At 35.8% G+C, this 13,255-nt stretch overlaps 1 protein-coding gene and 1 pseudogene across 1 annotated transcript in view; both read right to left on the minus strand.

Moving 5' to 3' along the window:
- The window catches only part of RBL1 (RB transcriptional corepressor like 1), a 71,292-nt gene that overhangs the window by 51,109 nt on the left and 6,928 nt on the right, over positions 1-13,255 (minus strand). The window lies entirely within an intron of this gene.
- On the minus strand, positions 9,494-9,851 carry LOC118841185 (annotated as a pseudogene).

A 13,255-nucleotide genomic window follows, 5' to 3' on the forward strand; every position in this document is an offset into this window, starting at 1 on the left:
CATTTCCCAATGGATTCAATATGCAGAATGCGACATGTGTTTTGAGGCATGATTAATTCAGAAATTTGTTTTACTTTACTGTGCGTATTTATTATTTGAGTTTTGTTTTTCTATCCGAGAGGGAGAAGAAATAGATGATGTTAATTTAAAAAAAAGGGAGGGACTGGGGAAAAAGATGAGTTTTTTGCTTTGGAAATGTTGAGTTCAAGTTTGAAATGTCTAATAAGCAGTTGGTGATATGGAACTAAAGTCAGGAAAGAGATCAAGGCTGCATCTGGGAGTCACTTGCATCAAAAAAATCTATCAATCGATAAGCATATATTAATTGCCAACTATGTGCCAGGCTCTGGGGATATAAAGACAAAAAAATGAACCAATCTCTGCTCTAAAGGAGTTTATATTCTCTCACAGAAGAAATCATGTACATATAAAAGTATATGAAGACTAAATATAAATTTTAAAATAAATATAAGTGTTTATTGACTGACATGTATGGAATAATACAAAATAAATACATGGTAGTTGGAGAAGAAAGGACACCAGCACTTAGTGTTGGTGCTCAGGAAAGACTATGTAGGAGGTGGTGCTTCAGCTGTGTCTCAAAGGAAGTGAAAAATTCAATAATAAAAAGGTGTGGAGGGAGTATGTTCCAAGATGACCACAGAGAGATAGTAACTGACCCTGAGAGAGCTGATGCTATCATAAGAGAAGAAAAGAAGACCCAGGAAAGAACCTTAGGATACACTCACAGTTACAGAGTAAGACCTGGATATAGTAAAAAGTGATATATGATACAGTAAAGTATGATAAAGTATGATACAGTAAAGCAGACTAAGAGAGAGCAGCTACACAAGTAGGAAGAGAACTGAGAGCAGTGTCATGAAAAGTCAGAGGAGAGACTATACAAGAGGAGAAAGTAATCAAGAGAGTCAAATTCTGCTGAGAAGTCAGAAGAGATGAAACATGAGAAAAAGCCATTAAGTCTGGCAATTAAAAGGCCACTTGTGACTTTGAAGAGAGCAGTTTCAGTTGAGTGATGAGGCTGGAAGCCAGGCTGCAAAAGATTGAGAAGGAAAGAAGGAAGTGAAAGTAACCTGCATAAACAGTTTTTTCTAAGAGTTTGGCTGTGAAAAAAGAGAGATATAGGATGATAGCCCAAAGGGATGTGAATGTCTTTTTTTTTAATTTTTATTTTTAGTTTACAACATTCGGTTCTACATAACTTTGAGTTCCAGATTTTCTTCCCTCCCTCCCCAAGACAGCATGGAATCCCATATAGCTTCCACATATAACTTTGCATTGAATTAATTTACACACTAGTCAAATTGTGGAGAAGAACCGTGATCAATGAAATGAATCATGAGAAAGAAGAAACAGGACCAAAAGAAAAAAACAAAACAACCCAAAAACAAAAGAGAGAAAAAGAAAAAAAAAGGGGGGGGGGCTAGCATGACATGTGCCTCAATCTGCATTTATACTTCATAGTTCTTTCTCTGGATGTAGATAGCACTCTCCATCGTGAGTCCTTTGGAGCTGTCTCTGCACACTGTGTTGCTGAGAAGAGCAAAGTCTGTCAGGGTTGGTCCTCACAGAATCCATATATCTGTGGTTGTGTATAATGTTCTCCTGGTTCTGCTCTGCTCACTCAGCATTATGTCATGTAGGTTTTTCCAGGTTGTTATGAAGTCCGTATCATTCCCATTTCTTATGGCACAATAGTATTCCATTACCTTCATATACCACAGCTTGTTCAGCCATTCCCCAATTGATGGGCATCCCTTTGATTTCCAATTCTTAGCTACCACAAAAAGAGACGCTATAAATATTTTTGTACAAATGGGTCCTTTTCCCGCTTGTGTAATTTCTTTGGGATACAGCCCTAGAAGTGGTATTTCTGGGTCAAAGGGTATGAACATTTTTATAGCCCTTTGGGCGTAGTTCCAAATTGCTCTCCAAAATGGCTGGATCATCTCACAACTCCACCAGCAATGTAACAATGTTCCAATTTTCCCACATCTTCTCCAGCATTTATCATTTTCCTGTTTTGTTATTTTAGCCAATCTGACAGGAGAGATGTGGTATCTAAGAGTTGTTTTGATTTGCATTTCTCTAATAAGTAGTGATTTTGAGCATTTTTTCACATGCCTATAGATATCTTTAATTTCTTCCTCTGAAAACTGTCTATTCATATCCTTTGACCATTTCTCAACTGGGGAATGGCTTGTATTCCTATATATTTGGCTCAGTTCCCTGTATATTTTAGAAATGAGTCCTTTATCAGATACACTAGTTGTAAAGATTTTCTCCCAATTTTCTGCTTCCCTCCTAATCTTTGTTGCATTGGCTTTTTTTTTTTGTACAAAAACATTTCAATTTAACATAATCAAAATTATCCATTTTGCATTTTGTAATGCTCTCTATCTCTTGTTGGGTCATGAATTCTTTTCTTTTCCATAAATCTGATAAGTAAACTATTCCTTGCTCTCCCAAATTACTTATAGTATCACCCTTTACTCCTAAATCATGAACCCATTTTGACTTTATTTTGGTATATGGTGTAAGATATTGGTCTATGCCCAGTTTCTGCCCTACCATTTTCCAATTTTCCCAATAGTTTTTGTGAAATAGTGAATTCTTAGCCCAGAAGCTGGCCTCTTTGAGTTTATCAAAGTGTAGATTGCTATAGTTGTTGACTTCTCCATCTTGTGTTCCTATCCTATTCCACTGATTCACAACTCTGTTTCTTAGCCAGTACCAGGTAGTTTTAATGACTGCTGCTCTATAGTTTAAGATGTGAATGTCTTTTAAGGATGGGGTAGACTTTAAGCATGTTTGTCAGAACAAGGAATGCTCTAGTAGACAGAGATAAGTTGAAGATCAGAGATGGGGAATGAGGTTGGGAATCTTCCAAGAGAGAGGAATGGATTGAATGTAGGATACAAGAATAGCCTAACTTGCTTCATTAGCTTGCTATGCTGGTGGTATATTCTTTGTCTGTTTGTACATCCATGCTGTTTGCCTTAGATTGTAGAATACTCAACACAGAACCATAAACAGATAAAGATATAATTTAGCTGTTGTGACATATTATTCTATAGAATACACTGCTACTTCCTATAAATCAATACAGTTCAATAAGATTCAAAACCTAAAGAGGAAAGAGGTGATGTTCCATTTCCCTACAACAAAATGCAGCTCACAGTACACATGGACATCTTAGAGCTGAATTTGATTTCTCCCTCATTCAACCTCATATTGTTTTACAGTTTTCTTATGCATTCTTTATATTCTAATTCAAATTATATTTGTGTATATGTCATACCTCCCCCTAAGAGACCCATAAGTACCTATATACAAGTAGAAACTGTTTCTTATTTATCTTTGTACCTACTCTAGCACACAATGTATTATACATTGTGCTTCAATGCTTTTTAAAAAAGAATATTCACCATAATGACAAATCGAATTTTACTAACCAACGGACCATCAGTAATACTCCAACCAGCTATTTGAAGTCCCCATAAAAAGAGCTTTAAAATATCTCTGTGGATGGTATCAAGTATCTTTGAGTCCACCAAATTTTTTTACTGACTCACAAAATTTGCACAGTCCATACCCATACCTAGTTTCCCTAATTTAGTGTATTTTACATATTCAAAACATCTCTCTCTTGGACCAGATTCATGAGTTAAGGTTACATCACTATCTAAAAAGAACTTTTTCTTTTTGGCAATTTATAACTTATTTTTAGCATTCTTTTCTTTTTAAATTTTGAGTTTCAAATTCTTTCATTCTCTCCCATCCCTCTCCCCACCCACTGAGAAGGCATGCAGCAATATGATATCAATTATACAAATGAAATCATGCAAAACATATTTCAATATTAACCATATCACAAAAAAGTGAGAAAATTATACTTCAATTTGCAATCAAGAGTTCATTAATTCTCTCTCTGGAGGTAGGTAACATTTTTCATCATGAGTCCTCTGAAATTGTCTCGGATTACTGTATTGATTAGAGTAGCCAAGTCTTTCACAGTTGATCATCACACAACATTGCTCTGTAACAGTGCACAATGGTTCTTCTCACTTCACCGTGCATCAGTTCATATAGGTCTTGGCATCATGTTTTTTCTGAAACCATCCTCTTTGTCATTTTTTATAGCACAATAGTACTCCAATCATATGCCACAACTTGTTTAGCCACTCCCCAAATGATAGGCCTCTTCTTCATTTTCAATTCTTTGCCACCACAAAAGGAACTACTATTTTTGTACATACAAGTCCTTTTTAGAGCAGTTTTTCCATTATGACCATAGATAGCATTGATTTCTTCTGAAAAACCATTTATCAAATGGAGAATAGCTCCTATTTTTATAAATTTGACTAAGTTCTCTATATATTTGAGAAATAAGGTCATTATCAGAGAAACTTGCTGGAAAATTTTTTGATATTACTTCGTAAGTACTTTTGGGCAAAATGTAGTTTCCCTGATTATCTTTCAAAACAGGCCTATTTTTACTTTTGCTTTGTCTGAGATCATGATTGCTACCCCAGCCTTTTTTACTTCAGTTGAAGCATATTAGATTCTGCTCCAGCCCTTTATTTTAACTGTGTGTGTGTGTTTGTTTTTAAATCTAACCTACTGTTAGATTCTGATTTTTAATCCATTCTGCTATCCACTTCCCATTCACAGTTATGATTACTATGTATTTCCTTTCATCCTATTTTCTTGTTTTTTCCTTCTTTTTATCTTGTCCTCCTCAAAAATCTGTTTTGCTTCTGACCACTACCTCCCTTAATCCATCCTCTTTTACCATTCCCCAACTCTACAACTCTCAATCGTTACCCTATTTCCCAACCAGGTGATATAGATTTATATACTGAACTAAGTGTGTATATATGTTCTTCCCTCTGAACCAATTCCCATGAGAGTGAGATTCAAGCATTGCCTCTCACCCCCACCTCCCATTTTCCCCTCCACTATAAAAGCTATTCCTTTTATGCTTCTTTTATGGGGGAAGTTAATTCTACCTCTCCCTTCTCCTTTCCCCCAGTGCATCCCCCCCCTTTTCTTATCCCCTTTTGGGGGGGGGGGAAATGATCCCAACATAATCAACTCACACTCATGTTCTCTATATAGATTTCTTCCAATTACCCTAATAATAAGGTTCTTGGGAGTTGCATGTATTATCTTTCCATATAAGAATATAAACAGTTTAATTTTATTGAGTCCCTTATGATTATTCTTTCATGTTTACTTTTTTATGATTCTCTAGAATCTTGTGTTTGAATGCCAAATTTTCTATTCAGCTCTAGTCTTTTCATCAGGAATGCTTCAAAGTCCTCTATTTCATTAAATATCTATTCCCTCCCTCCTTCCCCAAAGGATTATACAGTATTCAGTCTTTTCTGGGCAGGTTATTCTTGGTTGTAATCCTAGCTCTTTTGCCTTCCAGAATATCGTTTTTCAAACCCTCTGCTCTCTTAACATGGAAGCTACTAAACCCTGTGTGATCCTGACTGTGACTCCACAGTATTTGAATGGTTTCTCTCCAACTGCTTGCAACATTTTCTTTGACCTGGGAGCTCTGGAATTTGGTTACAATATTCCTGGGAGTTTTCATTTTGGAAATGATTGGTAGATTCTTTCCATTTCTATTTTACCATTTGTATCTAAGACATTGAAGCAGTTTTCCCTGATAATTTCTTGAGATATGATGACTTGAGAAATGATTTTTTCATCATGGCTTTCAGGTAATCTAATAATTCTGAAGGTATTTCTCCTCAATCTACTTTCCAGACCAATTGTTTTTTTAATGAGACATATCGCATTTTGTTCTACTGTTTTACTCTTTTGACTTGTTTTATTGTTTCTTGATGTCTCATGGAGTCACTATCTTCCACCTGCCTAATTCAATTTTTAAGGAATTCTTTACTTCAGTGACTTTTTTTTGTATTTATTTTGGAGGGGGATGAGGCAGGGCAATTGGGGTTAAGTGACTTGCCCAAGGTCACAGAGCTAGTAAGTGTGTCAAGTGTCTGAGGGCCAGATTTGAACTCAGGTCCTCCTGACTCCAGGGCCGGTACTCTACTCACTGCTCCACCTAGCTGCCCCTCTTCTTTTTTTGAAAAAAGTTTTAAAATTTATTTTAAATTTAAGTACAAAATAAGAAAAGGAAAAAAAATATTGGCATGTACACAGCAGAACATAAGAAAGGATTCAATATAAAGCAATAAATTTCCATTTCAAGAAAACCCATATACTACACAATTTTTTCAAAGCTATCCAGCTTTTCTTTGCATCCTTGTAGTTTTTCTTTTTTTCTCTACTGTGCACTTTTTACTTTATTTTTCCCCTCCCTCCTTCACCCCCCCAAAGAAGGTTACAATTAAGCACAGACACACACACATATATTGTACATATATATATATAAACATATATACACATATGTACTTGTACACATATATCTAAGACCATACTATTCTTATTTCTACTTGTCATCTGTTTTTCTTTTTTTTTTAATTTAAATTTATTTATTTAACATATTTAGTTTTCAGCATTGATTTTCACAAGAGTTTGAATTACAAATTTTCTCCCCATTTCTACCCTCCCCCCCACTCCAAGATGGCATATATTCTGGTTGCCCTGTTCCCCAGTCAGCCCTCCCCTCTATCACCCCTTTTCCCTTCCTTTCTTGTAGGGCAAGATAAATTTCTATGCCCCACTGCCTGTGTATCTTACTTTCTAGTTGCATGCAAAAACTTTTTTTTTTGTTTTTGAACATCTGTTTTTAAAACTTTGAGTTCCAAATTCTCTCCCCTCTTCCTTTCCCACCCACCCTCCCTAAGAAGTCAAGCAATTCATAGGCCACATGTGTATCATTATGTATAACCCTTCCACAATACTCATGTTGTGAAAGACTAACTATATTTTGCTCCTTCCCAACCCATCCCGCTTTATTGAATTTTCTCCCTTGACCCTGTCCCCTTTTGAAAGTGTTTGTTTTTGATTACCTCTGTCATCTGTTTTTCTAAAGGTGGATAGCTTTTTCTTTCACATGTCCAAGTTTTTCCATGTTTTTCTAAATCAACCAGCTCATCATTTCCTACATCACAGCAATATTCCAACTCGATCACATTCTGAGAGAATGTCTATGAAACTTTTTCCCCCAATTTTCTGCATTCTTTCTATTCTTGGCTATATATGTTTTATTAATACAAGGAAATTTTAATTTAAAATAATCAAAATTATCCATTTTACACTTCAACAATGCTCTCACCTTATAATATGGTTTACATCCGATACTGCTGGATCTACTTCCTTTACACCCATTTTCCCCCAGTTTCTTTGAAGGTCTTGACCTTTTGTCCTTCTAAATGAACTCTGTTATTGTTTTTTATAACTCGATAAGGTAATTTTTTAGTAATTTAATTGGATGTCATTACATAAATGTATTAGTTGGGTAAAACCGTCATTTTTTTATTATATTGGCTTTACCTACCCATGACCAATAAATAATACTTCAATTATTTAGATCTAACTTCATTTGTATAAAAAATGTTTTATGTGTCTGTTTTGGCAGATATATGCAGGTATTTTATAGCGTCTAATTATTTTAAATGGTCTAAAACTATAGTGAATAATATGGCTGAAACATAGTATAGTTTCCCTATTTTTCTCTTTGGATTAAACCTATTTTAGCTTTAAATTTGTCTGAGATCACAATTACCACCTCTGGTTTTTGTTTTTTTTTTGAGGAGGGAAGGCAAGGCAATTGGGGTTAAGTGACTTGCCCAAGGTCACATAGCTAGGATTGCAAATATCTGAGGCTGGATTTGAACTCAGGACCTCCTGACTCCAGGGTCGGTGCTCTATTCACTGCACCACCTAGCTGCCCCAACCTTTTTTTTTTTATGCAATAAATTCTATTCCTGCCCTTTATTTTTTTGTATCTCTTATTTTATAGAGTTTCCTGAAAGCAACATATTTTGAATTCAAATTTTCAATCTATCAGTTTCCATTTTATGGATAAATTCCTCCCATTCACATTCTAAGCTATAATTACTTGTATATTTTCCTCCTTCCTATTTTTCCCCACTATTCTTCTCACCCTATTCCTATCCCTCCTTCCTCCTCTGCTTTACTTCTATCCGCTACCTTGCGCTCCTCTTCCTTAATCTACTCACCCCTCCAAGAATCCCTCTCATCCTCTTCCCCAACCGTATCCCTTTGCCCTCTTATTTCTTTCAGAATTTAGAACACTTTTATACCCACTTAAATGTATGTATGTGTGTGTGTGTATATATATATACATATACATATATATGTATATGTATATATATATACACACACACACACATATAATTCCATATTTAACCCATTACTGATAAGTAAGATTTCAGGACCACCTGCCCTACTAGATCCTTCTGTATCAGCTTTTCCTTTTTTTCCTCATTTGTATGAGATAATTATTTCTTTTTATCTCTCCCTACAGTTTTTTTTAAAGAACCACTCCATCAAACTCAGTTCAGTCCAAGTCTGTTTTTCAAACTAGCCAGATAAAAATGACAGTTCTAATAGGACTGATATTTTCATATATAAGAAGTAAATGATTTGACCTTACTCAGGCCCTTTTAATTGGTCTTTAATGTTTACTTTATATTTCTCCTAGATGTTATATGTTGAATTTTCCCTTAAGTTCCACTGTTTTTATCACAAAGACCTGAAAGTATTTCAGTTCATTAAATGTCCATTTTTTTTCATTCAGGATTATATTTAACTTTGCTGGGTAAGCTACCCTTGGTTGTAACTCCAGCTCTTTTGCTCTATGAAATATAGTATTCCAAGACCTATGGTCCTTCAACCTAGTAGTTGCTAGGTCTTGTATGATCCTTATTGTAGCTCCATGATATTTAAATTGTTTTTTTTTCTTGTTGCTCTCAATATTTTCTCCTTAACCTGGGAGCTCTGAAACTTGATTATTATATTCCTGTAAGTTTTCCTCCTAAGATCTCTTTCAGGTGGTGATCAGTGGACTTTTTCTATTTCTGCTTTGTCTTCTTATTCTAGAACTTCAGGGAAATTTTCCTTGGTAATTTCTAGTAATAATGTATCAAGATTCTTTTTTTTAATCATAATTTTCAGGCAGTCCATCTATTCTTATATTATTTCTCCTTGATCTGTTCTCTAGATCAATTGTTTTTCTGATGATATATTTCATAATCTCTTCTATTTTTTCATTCTTTTGACAATCTGATTTTTGTACCTCCTTTTCCATTTGACCTCTTCTGCTTTTAAAGAGTTGTTGTCTTTATTGAATTTTTGTGCCTCTTTTACCATTAGGCCAATTCTGGTTTTTTTTAAGGTGTTATTTTCTTCAGGGATGTGTGTGTGGGGGTGTGCATGCATGCACGCACATCTCTCTCTCTCTCTTTTTTAGTTCAAGTTTTATTCAAGATCGTGTACAAAATGTTTCCAGACCCAAGAGAGTTTAATCCTCCTCCTCTTCTTCCTAGTTGATCTAGAAGTACTGTAATTCGTAACTCTCCTTGCTATTGGCCACCACAGCCAATCCCAAAGATAGTTGCTCTTTAAGTATTTGTCAGGTGCTTCAAATACCTCTTAGAAAATGGCACCTCTGACATCACAGTTATCTTACTCTTGTTTCTCTCAATGGTTATGACTCCATCACCAAGGCTGCCAGCCTTTCTGTTCACTCTGATTCATTCTTGTAAAAACTGCTCAAAATTAGCTGCATCCAAAATCCCATCTTCCATGGGATGGGTACAATCCATGGTAAATTTGAGAACGTGTTTCTTTTTTTGGCTGCCCTTCATCACAGATTTCATCACAACATTGAAACCAAGGAGTTGGAAAGGCTTGTGTCTCTTTTACCAGGCTGTGAATTCTCTTTTCATAATTTTCTTGCATCACTCTCATTTCTTTTCCCAAATTTTCCTCTACTACTCTTATCGCTTTAACTCTTCCAGGAATTCTTGTTGGGCTTGGGTCCAATTAGCATTTTTCTTTGAGGCTTTGCTTTTAACTGTTTTCACATTGTTGTCTTCTGAGTTTATGTCTTGTTCTTCCCTGACATTGCAGAAGCTTTTTAAGGTCAAGTTCTTTTTTTGTTGTTTGTTGCTTATCTTTCCAGCCTATTTCTTGATTTTGAACATCTTGTTAAAGTTGGGCTCTGTTCATAGGATGGGGAGGCACTCTCCCAAGCTTCAGGCTTTTTCATACTGTCTTCAGAGGTAGTTCTGGGGGTCTGCAAGTTTGCAAGTTTTTGTGCTTCCAACATGGTATGATCCAGGGAGAGGTGTGGTCACTGCTCTCCTGGTCTGTAATCTGGTCTTTACCTGGGAAGGTCCCCTTTTCCCTTGTGGTCACAACTGCTACTGCTCCTCTCCAGAGTGGAACTGTGATTCCAAACTGCTTATGGTCAATAGAATTGCCAATCAGTGCCAGTTGTACCCAGTGCCAGCCAATGGTCACCTGTAATCTCTTTCAGACCAGTTACCTGACCCCCTTACTGTCTCTTAGCTGAGAGCTCCCAAAACTATTGCTGCTGCTGTCCCCACTGTTGTTCCTGCTGTCCCTGCTATTGCTGCTGCCTCTAAGACCCACAGGTGGTACTGCCACCATGCTCTAGGTTAGCTCCCACCCCAGTATCACAGACTTCTCTTGCCGACCTCCTAAGTTGTCTTAGGCTAGAAAAGTCTCACTCCGGCCTTTTGATGGCTCTGCCACTCCAAAATTTGATTTGAGGAGTTATTTTAAAGTTGTTTGGAAGGTAACATTGGAAGAATTCTGCTAGGTTGCTGCCTATACTCTGCCATTTTGGCTCTGACCCAATGGCATCATTTTCACTTACAAATTACAGAGCTGTGTTAAAACAAATATATTATGATAAATTTATTTCCCTGGTATTGGGCCGAGAGAGGAAATTTTGCAAATAAACTGAAAAACTGCAAAAAAAAAAAAAAAAAGCTGGAAAAAACACAGAAGGAAAAGATCAGAAAGAGAAATGGAAGCAAATGGTATTATTATTTTGTTAAAGTGAATATAAAGTTTCAAAAATATATTATAAATAATTTGTAGTTTAGAGTTCTTTGCTTCATTTGAATATTTAGTTGGTTGAAGCTAAGTTTAGAATTTTTAAAAATGTTGGTGGGCTAGAAGACATTTGGTATCACACATCTCCAACAGTAAAAATAAAAAGAATTTTTCTGAATTTACTATTAGGGGAAGGTGTTTCATGCACATACCATTTCCATCCCCTTTTACTAAGTGTCTACAGAATTTCTGGCATGGTTTGTTTGAAGAGTGTAGTCTATTTAGTTGCGTATTTTTATCTGGGCTACTTGGAATATTTGTAGTAGGAAACAATGAGAGGAATTCGTAGGCTCATAGATTTAGAGTTGGAAAAGACCTCAGAGATTGTTTGCCCACACCCCTTATTTTACACATGAGAAAGTTGATACTCAGAAAGGTGAAAAGACCTGACCAAAGTCACAGGTAATAAGTAGTAGAAATGGACTTTGTATCCAGCAGTTCAAAAGAGGGAATGATCATCGAGAGCTGAGACAATTGGGGAAGCTTTCAGACTTAAAGTTTGACTTGAAACTGGTCTTAATTGCAAAGAAAGACAGATAAATTGAGGAAGAATGAATCACAGGCAGGAAAATGGCATGAGCAAAAACCAGGACTACATAAAGCATATCCACAGAGCAATGAGTAGAGAGCTTAGTTTGTTTAGGATGAAAGTTTTCTATAGCAGAATGGTAGGAGATAAGATTGATGAAGAAAGTAGTGGTCAGCTTGCAGAAGGATTTAAATGTTAGGTTAAGGAATTTGTGGTTTACCCTGTGAGTAGCAGAGAGATATTACAGGATTTTCAACAAAAAGGAATTTTAAGGTGGGCTAGAAAGACTGATATGGCAGAAGTAGGCAGGATGAACTGGAGATGGAGTGAACTGAAACAGAAATCAATTAGTTGACTATCATAATAATCTAGGTGTGAAGCATTCAGAACCTGGACTGAGATGGCGACTAACAGCAGTGGGGATAAGAATAAATGAATGAATTCAATAGACATAATAAGGAAAGAATCAACAAGGCTTAGTGATTGCATAGATGTAGATGAAAAAATCTGCAGGGTTGTCTCCTTGAGATTTCATGCCTCAAAAAGAAACAAGGAAATCAGGAGGGATAGCTGATTTATAGGCAGATATCTGATGCAGTCTATTTTGTGCTAGGTTTGGAATCAGGAAGACTTGAGCTCAAATCTGACCTCAGACACTTACCAGCTGTGTGAGCCTGAACAAATCACTTAACCTGTCTGCCTCAGTTTTCTCACCTACAAAATGGAAATAATAATACCAACTACTTCACAGGGTTATGAGGATAAAATAAGAGAATATTTATAGAATCTTTAGCATCATGCCTGGTACACAGTAGGTGCTTAATAAATACTTGTTTGCTTCCTGATTTTCAAAGAAAGATTTTTTTCAGTTAGCAGAACAAAATAACTGAAAAGTTTAGCGAAAGCTTAGCTTTTCTCTCCTCTCCCAATCTGTTGTATAACCAATACAAAATAGGCATTTTTCCCTAGAAAGTGAATGTTACATAAAGACCAGAGAGAACTAGGTACACATGACTGTCATAGAACATTATTGTAACCAGCTCCAACCAGCAACATTAAGTTGGTTATCAGTTAGAATTTCACATAGCCTTTTTATACAAACTTTTCTTTTTAATGGTATTTGCTGCAATGGGATTTCATCTGGACAAGGAAGAATATCTATGCCATGATGTTAAAGAAGTAAATTGTTTGAAAACCCAGTCAGTCATACCCATCCTCTCCAACAGCAGCTGACAAATAAAGGAGACTTAATACAAGTGAAGTAATGATTATTTTTAATGTTAGTAATTTGTACATATAAAATAACCAATTGATGTTCATTGCGGACGGATTTTAGGCATGTTGTTAAAAGTGAAAATTATCTTAAGTTTTTACAGGTTCTGGGATTGACAGATTGACTAAATTTGAACAGGGAAAACCCTTGTTAATATATAGAGACAGATTTTGGGAAAAGCTATATATATACACATATAAAATGTATAAAACTTTAGTTACGGATAGCATGTTTTAACTTTCTCCTCCATAGGGAAATTTACATATCTTTATCATTTGTAATAATGGGAGAAAGTATTGGCACAGATAATTTTTAAAATTTGAACACACACACAC

This window comes from Trichosurus vulpecula, chromosome 3 (assembly GCF_011100635.1).
Source record: "Trichosurus vulpecula isolate mTriVul1 chromosome 3, mTriVul1.pri, whole genome shotgun sequence".
Taxonomy (NCBI): Eukaryota; Metazoa; Chordata; class Mammalia; order Diprotodontia; family Phalangeridae; genus Trichosurus; species Trichosurus vulpecula.